At 40.2% G+C, this 12,892-nt stretch overlaps 1 long non-coding RNA gene across 1 annotated transcript in view; it reads left to right on the forward strand.

The window, feature by feature from the left end:
- The window catches only part of LOC104870708, a 34,808-nt gene that overhangs the window by 15,245 nt on the left and 6,671 nt on the right, over window positions 1-12,892 (forward strand). The window lies entirely within an intron of this gene.

A 12,892-nucleotide genomic window follows, 5' to 3' on the forward strand; every position in this document is an offset into this window, starting at 1 on the left:
CTCAACACAGTAAATTGGGATAACTTTTTCCAAAGTTGACAGCAGAGTTAAAGTTTCCAAAAATTCAAATTATATAAATATATATATACACATATATATATATATATACATATTTATATAAAAAGACCAATAATAGAAGTATGTTATGCATCAATAGCAGCAATAGCTTTTCCAGGTTCTGCAGTCATCTGAACAAAATTATATACATTCAACACATTCCATTAAAAAAACAAAAACAAAAAAAACAAAGAAAAGAATAATACCCAGAAAACAGCAAAATTCTGTTGCTGTTGTGGTACCTGGTACCATTTGTTTTGTTTTGTTTTTGTTTTTGTTTTGCTTTTTAGCATCTTAATCATCATCTGGAAAGAGAACATTCTAGAATAATGTCTTTAAAAATAGCTCTGATAAAGCATGATCACTACTACGTATCAAAAAGGAGGTACAAGATATTTTACATTCACATAGGTATGATACAGTACCATCCTATATCTATAATACTAGAATCAGTTTTGGTTTGAAATTTACTCTGTCTGCAAATAAGATTGCTACCCCTGCTTTTTTCTGGGCTCCTGTCACTTGGAGAATTGTTTTCCATCCTTTCACTTTCATTCTAGGGGCTTCTTTTTGCACTAGGTGTGTTTCTTGTATATATGTTGTTGGATTTTGCTTCTTATTCCATTCTGCCAGTCTATTTCTCTTGAATGGTGAATTGAGGCTATTGACATTAATAGTTGTAACTGTAATGTAATGACTTATTATTGTCATGTTATTGGCCTTTTGTTGACTTTTTACTTTTTCACCTTCTCCTTTTAGTTTCTTGCCTTGCCTATTTGATTTGCTCTGTTGGGCCTCATGGTGTGGTTGCCTTCATTGCCTTTTTCTAGGATCTTGTTTAGTATTGCTTGTAGTGCTAGTTTGGTATTCATGTAGCTTTTCGGGTGTTCTTTGTCGTGGAAGTATCTTATTTCACCATCCATTTTGAAAGAGAGTTTTGCAGGATACATCAGTCTAGGTTGGAGGTTGTTCTCTTTTAGTACTTGAAATATCTCACTCCAGGCTCTCCTTGCCCTAAGGGCTTGTGTTGAAAATCTGCTGTGATTCTGATGGGCTTTCCTTTGCATGTGATTTGTTTCTTTTCTCTTACTGCATGTAGTATTTTGTTCTTCTGTTGGGTTTCTGGGATCTTGATTATTATATGTCTAGGTATAGATTTTTTTTTATTGTGGCTAGTTGGGGTCCTATATGCCTCACTTACCTGAATGTCAAATTCTTCCCCTCTGTTTGGGAAGTTTTCTGTCATTAATTCTGTGCACAGCTTTTTTAAGTCATTTGATTTTCTCCTGCTACTTCATGGATTCCTATCAGTCTTATGTTATTTTTCTTTGCATCATCTAGGAGTTGTTGGATCCATTTCTCATGATCCCCTACTGTTTTTAAGAAACCTCTCTTTTCACGGTCACTGACTGCAATCTTATCTTCTATATCTGAGAGTCTATCTTTGCATTCTTTTGTTCTGTTGCATACACTTTCAATGGAGTGTTTAATCACCTGGATATCTGTTTAAATCTGTTTCATGGGTTCCATTTCTTTCTTATGCTGGGCCTTCATGGCTTCTATCGTGGTCCTGAGCTCATCTATTTTTTTGTCAGTTTCTGTTCTAGAGTCTCAAATCACAACTTTCATTTTGCTCACCTTCTCTATGGTTATCTGGGAAATTATTTCTGTTTTGAACTTTTCTAGAGCCTGATTGATCTGTTTTGCTACTTCCTGTGCTTTGAGTTCAGGGTGTCCTGGTGGTTCACTATCGGCCTTTTCATCCTCATTTGCCCTACTGTTTGCCATTGGTGAACTGAAAGTCTGTCTTTGTGTCTTGCTTAGGTGTTTTCTCATTTTTATTTTTGTTGTCAGGCTGTCCTTGGTTTAATCTCTGGTTTATCACCCAAATCTTCCTGATATAGTTGTACCCCAGCTTCTGGGTCTCTAACATCCCACAGAATTCTCATCTTCATAACATCAGAGAAAACAGCTCATCAAATCAACCACAATCCTTTATCCCAACTGATACAATCAGCAACACAATATGATCAAGCACAACTTGGAAACTGACCACCTGTGGTAGTCACTAGTCTATCACCCTTAAACCATTTGAATTGAAATCAAGAAGCACTCCAAAGCATGTCTGCAGTGAACAAACTTTTCAATACAGTATATTTACCATTTAGGATGGGGGCTCAGTTAGGACACAAGACCCCTGATCTCAGTTAGCTGATGGCTGAACCCCATGACGCAGACTGACCTCAGGCTGCAAGGCCCAGAATGAGTTCCCCAACCTTCTGAATGGTTGAACTCCACACTGTTCTACTACAGGTTTCCCAAGCCCTTTCTTTAATGTTCAAAATTGGGAACTCAGAAAAATACCCTTTATGATCACCTCTGCCTTTGCAGAGTGGGTCCAAAGACCGGCACAATCAGGAGATCTGAGAGTGCACGGGGTGGGGTGGGGTGTTAGGGGAGTTGTGGGGGCGCTACCTTCCTGGCAGTGGAGCGATGGTGGCTCCAGTTGGGAGAGGGCATGGCTATCCTTCCCGCAGTGGATCAGGGCCCAGGAAGCCTTCCTGGCAGTGGAGCAATGGCCTGAACTAGGATTTTTTAAAACTTCCAGAATCCACCACTTGTTCTCCTTTGTCAGACTTGACTCCACTCCTGGGGTCTTAGGCATGCCTTCTTCACAATTACAGGCTCCCTCCCCTCTGGCTGTAGCAGTTCCAAGATCTTTTTCCCAATACTCAAAGAAAATCATTTCCATCATTTCACGTAAAATTATTCGTGTTTCTGGTTTTTTTGTTTTGTTTTGTTTTTTTGCACCAAGGATCAAACTTGGCACCTTGAGCTTGAGAGGCAGGTGGCGCTGATTGGACTTTTTAAAATGTTGTCTTTATAACCAACCTGTGTAAACATGGAAACAACTGTTCTTATTGGTTTAAACCAAACAGAATCCACCCCTAAAACTACAAATTTGAGTCCTGGGTTGAGGGTGGAGGTGTTCTCCCAAAATGATCTAGAATGTTCCAAGAAGTGTGAGGAAAATATGGTGGCAATGAGTTGCTGCAGAGTTCCATCCATCCTTATGCATAGATATACATGTCCATTTCCACTCCTAAGAGGAAGTATGTAAATCATCATGTATACAGTCCCACCTTTGGCTCAGCTTCCATTCTTTGTTACAAGTCTAATTTAAAATTTTAGGTATAAAACACATCTCATTTATATCCAGATCTAAATGATTCAGTCTGAGTTCAGTTCATCTCCAATATCCCTGATATCAACACTATTCTTGATTGTCACTATTAAATACCTACATGAAATTTATATCTACAGGTGATGAGATATCTTTTTGTTAATCAATGCAGGTACATCTGACCTAGAAAGAAATGAGAAGAAAAAAAGTTCAGAAACTCTTTTGTGCATGAAATCTGTGGCCATCAATGCTCCAAAGACCAAACTAATACTCCAGAAAAACAGGGAATTTTACCAGAAAATTAAAATAAAGATTCTAACCTTCATTATTCCCCTTAGCAACTAAAATAGGTATAAATTTCTGTATCATGTATTTGTAGAAATATCAGAGAAAACATTTTCTGTATCATTTCACTTTTATTCTAAGATATGAGTATCTGGACTTAGTGCCATTGCTTTTAACTAACTGCTTCAGGTATCCAAACCCATGCCTAAGGATGGCTGGAACTCTGCAGTAAATCCGAACATCCTCCAGGCCTTCTTCAGATTTAAGCTCTCAGCAGGGAGGTTACACAAAGCCTGAGAGCTACACACACAAAAAAATGGCTAAGTTACTCCACATTTGTCAGCAGTGTCATCTCAACACCACATCACCATAGCCCCACCAGGTCAGCAGCCGTGCCCATGCATAGCTACATAATATTCCAGTAAGATAAGTAAATTCTTGCAGAAGCTCATCTCTCTTCTGCTGGCAGACTGAAATGAGATGGATTCAACTCCATTTCATCTCAGCATGTGGCAAAGAGCAGTCCATGTGTGTCCTAATAGGTGGTATCACTTTTCCAAGGCTGTCAGAACAGTGACACAAGTAATGGCTTTGACAACATAAATGCATTTTCCTGAAATTCCAGAGGCTATATATCAAGGCCATTGCTAGAATGATTTCTTCTGAGGCCACCCTGGAATCTCCCAACATTTATATCTGTGAGGGAGATGGGGTTCCAGTAACTACTTTTGAAGACTGACCTTAACACTGTCAGGGGAAACAGCTGTGTTGCTTCAGTCAGAGAGGTTCCAAGGGGTTTGTTCTATCCACTCTCTTCAATGTGTGGAGGAAAGGAGATTTCCCCAGACTCTTCTGCTCTGCATCAAGAGCAGACTACATGGCAAGCAGCATAGGACAAAGTACACTCCGTACTAGCTATGTGCAATTCTCACTTGACATGTGATACTAAGCAGCCTTGTGACATCAGAAACATTTGTTTTGTCATCTTTACAATGGGAATGGTTTTGAGGATTCAGTGGGATAATGTTCCTCAAGCAGGTTTTTAATAAAGCCAGGTGTTGTTACTCCACAGATAATAAAAATTCCTTACAGTACCTTGAAGATACTAATAGTCTATCATTCTTTGCCCTCACATTGAATTTTGTGCTGAAAGCTCCAAATCCTTTTCACCTCAATCATGCCCTCCACACAAACTATATGTTGAATCTTCCTTGTCTGAACTCCAGATCTCAGTCCTCTGGTGGATCATGGTGTTGCCCTTGTTCTTCCTAGTGTGAAAATGAATCCACCCTGAACCAAGAGGAGACCTGAATGATGTGGACTCTCCAGCCAGGCACAAGGGAGAAGCTGGTGGGTTTCCTGGTACCATCCATCTCACATAGACCTATTCCAGGTAGACTTCACCACCTCCCTGTGTACACAGCAGTACACTGACACTGTGCCATATTCCCTGGACAAACTCTTCAGTGGGTGTCTGTCCTCTCCAAAGCACAGTATTGATGCTGCCACATACCATGTTTAGAAATGGCACTGTAGTTCTCTGGGCCTCAATGTACTGCTCAGCAAAGAAGGGTGACAAAAGAAAAAAAAATAACAGGGTTTTTACAGAAACAAAGTGGCACAAGACATCGCAAGCAGGTACCTAGTACCTGGCTCTGTAGAAAGGGTGCAGAGCAGTCTGCTATTTTTCATATTTTCTCCATTCTTGTATTAAAGAAGTTTTTTGCTTCATGCCTCAATAGCCCATGTCCATCTATGCTTAGAAAAATGTAAAAAGCAGAGACAATTTCCAATTTTCAAAGCACATCTAGCTAGTGTTTTTCTTTATACAGACTAAACAAGGGATCCTCATGTTGAAGGGAAGCCCCAATCTGTCTCAGGCACCAGGGAAGGGTATGTTTGTGTTTCATGCATTCACCCTATCTCTACATAGCACTTACTTTGTCTGGTAACTTTTTTAGACACATGGCATAAACCAGTTGGCAAAGCAGACAATTACTGGGCTCCAGATCTATGTGGGAAAGCAAACAGTCATTTTTTACCTCATAAGGCATAGCGGAGGATCATTCATATAGTGGGTGGACTTTCAGAACAGAGGAATGGCTATAAATGAGTGATGAACATGAGGACTTTGGTAGAAAAGAGAATAAAACTCTGCAGCTCAGATATTTTATGATTCTTATGAGAGAGATATGGTCTTGGGTCTTCTCTTGCAAGAAGTGAGAGTTATAGTGTCATGAATGGAATTTTGGAGTTCCTGCAACAGAGAAGGGAGGATGGGGCTTGGAGCCAGCACCTATAAGGCTCATGCTCAGCACACCAGCTCTCAGCTCTTCCTGGTTTACTCCATTCTGTTTTGTTTTGTTTTGGGGTACCAGGAATCGAACTCAGGCTCTTGCACTTGTGAGGCAGGTGGTAGAACCACTGAGCCAAATCCCCAGCCCTTACTCCCTGTCAATACACCCATTCCAACTCACAGCAACAGGGGCCCTAGACTAGAGCTGTAATGAGTAGACTGCTCTCAAATCTGCTTGGAGCCCAGTTCTGAGTACACACGTGCATGGAGTTTTGTGTCTGCTTCTTTCAGGAATGCAATGTCAATACAAAGTAGAGACCCATAGTGTTAGAAGTACCCTTGTCGGACCTGGCCAGCCTTATCTTGTAGGCATTTGAAGTGCACTAGATTACATAACAAGCACCCAAACAGAGCTCCCAGTCCTATCTATCATTGAACTGGATAAAGGAGTAGAGGCCAGGTGAGGTTGGAAATAAAACAATACCTCAGAATTATCAAGACTGATAACTCCTCTGGTGCTGGAAGTTTGTGAGGATGGCCAGGAGAAAATGCCACTGATTTTCACAACAGTGCTAGGTTTTGGGTCATCATGAGTTGAGCATCACTTGCAGGTAGAAAACAAAACCCAACTGTTCTGAAGTGTCTATCCATAGCTAAAGCTTTCTGATCTCCAACTCAGCCCACAGCCATCTGCCTTTTGATGGGTGAAACTATAAACTCTAGCTGGAATGCCATGTCACACTGTCTTCCTCCACAGCTGTCCAAGAAGTGGTGCCCTATGACTCTCTGGGCTCTATCTAAACCCAGAGAAATAAAAAGGGTAAAGAACGTGGTGCCCACCATTCAGGCCACCACTGCACAATTCAGTCACATGGCCAACTGTGTGATCACAACTGGATCAAGGTGGCCAGGGTAAGGTATGAGAAGGCACTGGTAATTTTTTTCTGCAGATCTACAGCCTTCTTCTCCTCCTCAGTTCCTAGGATTACAGGCTTTTTATAACATGTTGCAAAATCCCTAGGTCCTCCTTGTCACAGGAACCCTGACCTACACTCACGTCATGTGGTGTGATAGGTGCCATTATCTGATCTGAGTTCAACTAAAATCTTCCTCCCTGAGAGCACTGTCACTGGGGCCCAGTTAGTCCTGTCTATGGTTCCCTGGGCATCATGTCATCCAAGAGAGAAAATGGTAGCCAAGGTAGCTAAAACTGGAACAGGCTGATCTGCAACTCCCCCACTTGAAGTACAAGTTTCTTCCCTTCTCTCCCTAGGAGTACCTAAGGCTCAGGAACTTCTCACTGCACACCATCACCTCATCACCTGTGCTCTGCAGACCACACCAGTACATTGTTTGAACACAATGTGGGGAGAAGTATCCAGGCGAGCATGCTTTTCTCCATGAGGACACCAGGGAACACAAGGGCCAGGTCTGGCCTCTGCCCCCTACCTAACCCCAGGAAGGGCTGCGAAGCCAGGAATGTTGAGACTGAGAGTCACTTTGTAGGTGGGATCCCTACACCTCCCAACGATCTTGGGCCAGGGTTTCTGACTCAGCACTAAGGTTACTTAACCACCAGACACAATTGTTCATAGAGACTTTCAACTGATCACTAGACAACAGAACTGTGTCTAGCCAAAAAAAACTGTCAAAACAGCTGCTGAGTTTCAGTGGGGAGAGGACCCGAGTGATCAAATGAAAGCTCCCATCCCATTCCTTTGGCTCCCACAGGTTTTATATGAATCTTGTTAGAAACAATCATCCAGGCAGTTTGCGTCCTTTGGGTTCCTAAAGGAATTTCACCTCGCATATCTCCTTTTGGGGGCACAAGAGGACTGGCGGTTGAAGTGCTGAGCCCGAGCCCTAGAATGCTGGTTCTCACTGGGGCACAGGAGTCCCAAAGGCGACATGGTGGAGCCAAATCCCTTGACCTACAAACAACCCCCTGAACTGTTTGCTCTTGTTCCCAGCTTACACTCCCCTCTGGTCATAAACAGATGTTGTCTTATCTTGATGTTATATTCTTAAACAATATATATCTCCTGTTGCTTCTTGTGACTGGTTATCTTACCCATGCCTCCTTGTGACTGAGATTACCAATCGCTGAGATTATGCCTGTGGTGTGGCCTTGAAACTAGTATATTAACACCCAGCATTAGAAATAAACTTTGCCATTAGCCATCAGCTTTTGGTCATTGTGTCCACGGTCGCCTCCCCGAGTCCCCTCCTCTAGAAGACCTCAACATCTCCTATTATTCTTCAATTCCTCCTTGCTATTTTCCCTCTCACATGAAAAGTTTCAAAAAATTCAAAAAGCTGTGGGCAAAGGGCACTTCAGAGAGCAAGAATCTGCTCATTAATGTAAATTGGAGGCTGGAGTCTAGGGGAAAAGTGTTTTGATGAGAAGGGGGTGAATCTGGCAGTGCTGGGCCAGTTTTGTTTTTTCCTCTCAAAAGTTGAGAAATTCCAGTTGTATTTTCTGGAATCATAGAAAGGTAGATGTATTTGTCCTTTGTTAGGTTGGAGGCTTGGGGGCACAATGCTCTGGTTATGGGATGTCGTTGGACTCTCCAGGAAGGACTGATAAGCTGGTAGCATTAAATCTCCTTCATGCTGCTGGGTGGATATGGTAGGCATCCCTGTTCCAGCACCTTAGCCCCAGAATTTTTAAAGAAATTAACATGTACTTTTCTTCAGTTTTTAATAATACTCTGATTATAACAGAAATCCACTGGGACAAGTGGTCAAAGGGAAGCTCAGCACTCAACTTATGCTCCAGTGGGTGCACTTGGGACCGATTCATGGGTGTACTGCCATTCCTTTTCTCTACCCCAATGCACACATTGATGTGCCTTTAGATTCCTACTTCACTGCCCAGTTGGTAGCAACATTAATTTCAGATGGATATTAGAATTATGTTGAGGGCTCATGTATTTATTAGTGGATCCAAACTGATTAGATCTCAGATTCCATTACCCAGGGAATTCCTTGCCTTGTCATTCAGTTGACATCTTGGTAAAAACCACATTCTAAATGGCTAAGCAAAGACTTTTGTCAAAATAACTCCCTTGGGGTGTTCGTAGGACGGGGTAAAGTGTTGGGCACGGCCTCCAACCTAGCTGTGGGACTGAAGTTCTGGAGGGGGGGTAGGACAGGCAGGAGTTTCTCAAACATACTGACACACACACAGCTCTATCCTGATGGGCTTGGCAGGGTATCTAGACATTCATCAAGAGCTCAGAGGATGGGACAGTGGTCAGTAGTGGTGTTGGGGTTTAGGGTGAAAGCAGTTGAGATTTTACTTCTAGCTGGCAGGAACAGCTGGCTTTTCTTGCATAGCTCTTGGAAAGGCATTCCTCTGTAACCTCAGCTTCCTCCTCTAGAGAAAAAAATGTGAATTCACAGAAAATGGCAGAGCTCAAGGTTACTTAAGACTTTTAAAGTCATGTTCACTAGCTGTATACAATATTATGTACATTTTCACAGACATGTTCTATTTGTACATGACAATTTTCTTCATATTTATTAAAAATTGGGCTGAATGCAAATGGTATCTCTTTGATTACATGGTTTTTCTATTTTGTCTCTGTTCTTTCTAGTAGTACTGGGGATCGGATCCAGTTGCTTTCCATTAAGCAACATGCCCGGCCCTTTTATTTTTGAGACAGGATCTTGTAAAGTCACTTAAGTTGTCCAGGTCTTGTTTGAATATGACCCTCCTGCCTCCACCTTCTAGAGTGCTGGAATTACAGGTGTGTGTCAACATGTCCAGCTTATATTGCTATTTCTTGCATTAAAGGGACCTTTCATATTTCAAAAACATTTTTTTAGGACTTGTCTTTTAAATTTTTCCTCTACTTTAGTATAGGAAATACTTATTTGCCAAGCATTAAAAATGTTTCACAGGTCATTGCCTCTTTTAAATTTTTTTTTTTTTTGTACAAGTGTGCTTAAGGTGGAAAGGTGCATCAACATTAAATAAAAATCTAAAAGTGTGTCCTATTCAACAATAAACTCATCATCCATGCATAGAGGTGAGGGCCATCATGATCCAAAGTTCTACCTCTGAACAGATGAAATTACTGGGGAACATTTCAATCTAAACCCTAATATATGTACACTGTTTCCTTTTGATATGCACCATTAAAGTAAAATTTTGGAAATGGATATGTGTTGATTCTAGTTACTTTCCTTCAGAAACTACTTATAGCATGTGGAATTTATTTTGCATCAAGTATATATGACTTACATTTTCACAATGGCTTTTAAAATTACATAACTATTTCTGTACTGCTTATCAATAACAAGTGTTGTAAGAATCATTTTCATATACACCCAGCTTATTTCTCTATAGCCTATTCATTTCCACTGATGTATATATATTGTCTGGTGTTACTACAAACCTGCTTTAAAATATTGCAGATAACCACTAGCTCCAATTATTGTTTTGGGAAAGCTACACTTTCTCACTGTCCTTCCTATTTCCAACTATTTCCTAAACTTTACATGTTCCTAGGAAACCTACATTATTTTTATTACCATGAAAGAATTGTACTTACAATTCATGTTATTATGTATTTTGTTTATATGTTGTTCATATTTATACACAGTATCTACTTTACTGATATGTAATTATACATATTTACAGGGGTACAACGTGCTATTTCAGTATGTGTATATGTACTCATCAGAGCAAAGTGAAATATCCATGATCTCAAAACATTTATTACTTCTTTGTATTGGAAACATGCAAAACCCTCTCACACCTAAATATTTTCAAATACACAATTACAACAGCCAACCACTTTGGCCTGTGCTGTGGAATATTAGACATTGTTTCTCCTGAACATATTCATTGCCCTTCCCTCACTCCTGCCCCCATTCTTCCCAGGTGTGGAAGGAAGTCCACATTTCGGGCATTCTGCTTTAATGCTAAGTTATCTGATGATTCTGTGCTGTTTGTTATGCTGATCTGGTTTCACTTATTTTATTATTTCCATTTTCTGGACACCATTTATTGGTCTAAAACTAATGAACAAAGGTATCTCCCACATTGATCAGAAACATGTCTACTCCTTCAAATTACCTAATTGTAACTGTAGACTAAAGCTGAGTTGCAAGGTATTTAAAACTCCTGTAAGACCCTGAGATGGACTCTCCTATCAGTATATTGGCTTGAATCTAGATGTCCCCATAAAGCCCCATGCACTCATTGGTGGGGCTTTTCGGGGGTGGTTGAATTTGTTAAACTGATTTAGCATAGTTCTTAGTGTGGATAATGGAAGCCCCACCATGGATGTGGATGGTGCCAATCAACAGGCTTGTAGTTTAGAATAAAAAGGGAAAGAAGGCAGGCTGCTTACTGCCTACTACAGTTCTGCCATGGACTGTTCCTCCTCTGCAACGGCCCTCTGCCATGCTGCCCTGTGCTGCAGCCAGCCAACTGGACTGAAACCACTACAAACTGTTAACTGAAATAAAACTTTCCTCCTTTAATTTGTTGAATATTTGTTTCAGCAACAACAAAAAAGACAGTACATATTTTGCTCTCTAAAAAATAATTTATGATCAACCCTAAAATACAGATGTCATTATTTTCTATAAAATGTTCAAAATGAAGTTTTTTCCTTACAAATCAATGTACATACTGATAGTTGAAATTTTCACTTTGCAATTAGCAATTCTGAGATGGCCATGGGAACACACCATGACCAGTGGGAGCTGTCTCTAGTGGGAAGCAGCAGAAAAGGCAGAGAAGACTCCAGACTCACAGAAACTGGGATAATGAATGAATGTTATCTTTTAGTTGAGTTGGTGGTCTTTGCTCATGCACAAATAGGAGTCTGATACTCTCTATAATGACCCTGAAAATGAAAGCTCCCAAGTTGGGACATTTCAGTAGTAATTCACATATATTATCATTCACTCCAGTTCTACAGCTTTCTGCCTGACCAGTATGTTACCGCATGAAAGCCAAAATATGCAATCAGAAAATACGTGCACAAAGACCAGTATCTTGCAAAACAAGTCCCAAATCTTTCATGTCTCTTTCTTTGTGGGAATATTCCCGGACATGCCATAAAATCCTTAAGTGTGTCAACATATAGAACTGGCCCATGAGCTCAGCCCAAAACAACTACCAGAGGAAAGACTGGTACCAAGTAATTATTTAAAACCTCAAACATGATAAAACACAATAACTGTAAAATCAGGAGACAAAACCAAATGGATACACGCAAAAAGTGAGATGGCTGCCAAACAATATTCTGTTGCAGTCACCAATTTTTCAGAGTAAATCTGTAAATTGTGATAATGGCCACTATCACAGCAGTTTACCACATACCAGGTAATATCCAAAATACTTTGTTTAATTTACTACTTAATAATAACCCTCTGTGACAGGTTCCATTATTCTTTTTCCTTTACAAAGGAAGAAAAGCCCAGTGAGGTCTGCATCTAGTCATTGTATGCTGCCAATTCACTGGCAAGGTATAGTCACAGCACTCTATCACAGGAAAGAGAAATGTATATACTCATGAATTAGACAGCATTTAGTCCACATACTCACACCTCTGCTGCTACCTTATTGAAAGGTATGCAGAAGAAAGGGTATTCTTCCAGAGATTGCTTTCACTGAGATGTTCACTGTTGATTAAATTAACTTAGATTTCAGTTAAGAACAATTACATGCTTGATTTGTATAGTTCCACATAAATGTTTGTTAGTTTTACACATTAGGGGAAAAAATCTGTTACAAGATATTTAAAATGTCCATACACACTTATAAATAGGAGAAAAGGAAAGAAATCATAGTATAATATCTGAGATAATATAAAAAATATAAATGGCCTACAGTGGCACTAAATGCAGGACGTTTTAACATAAGTCAAAATATCTGACTTCGTTATGCTAATAATTGAAAACAGGCCCTCATGCAGAACAAGCATATACCCCACCAAAGAAATATATTCCCAACCCCAGTCATTATATTACAAAAACAATACATATGCTGTGCAGTAGTTCTGAGTCCCAATACTAAAATGTGTGTGTGTGTATGTATGTATTATGGG

Source organism: Fukomys damarensis, unplaced genomic scaffold (assembly GCF_012274545.1).
Source record: "Fukomys damarensis isolate Sample0158 unplaced genomic scaffold, DMR_v1.0_HiC HiC_scaffold_4, whole genome shotgun sequence".
Lineage (NCBI taxonomy): Eukaryota > Metazoa > Chordata > Mammalia > Rodentia > Bathyergidae > Fukomys > Fukomys damarensis.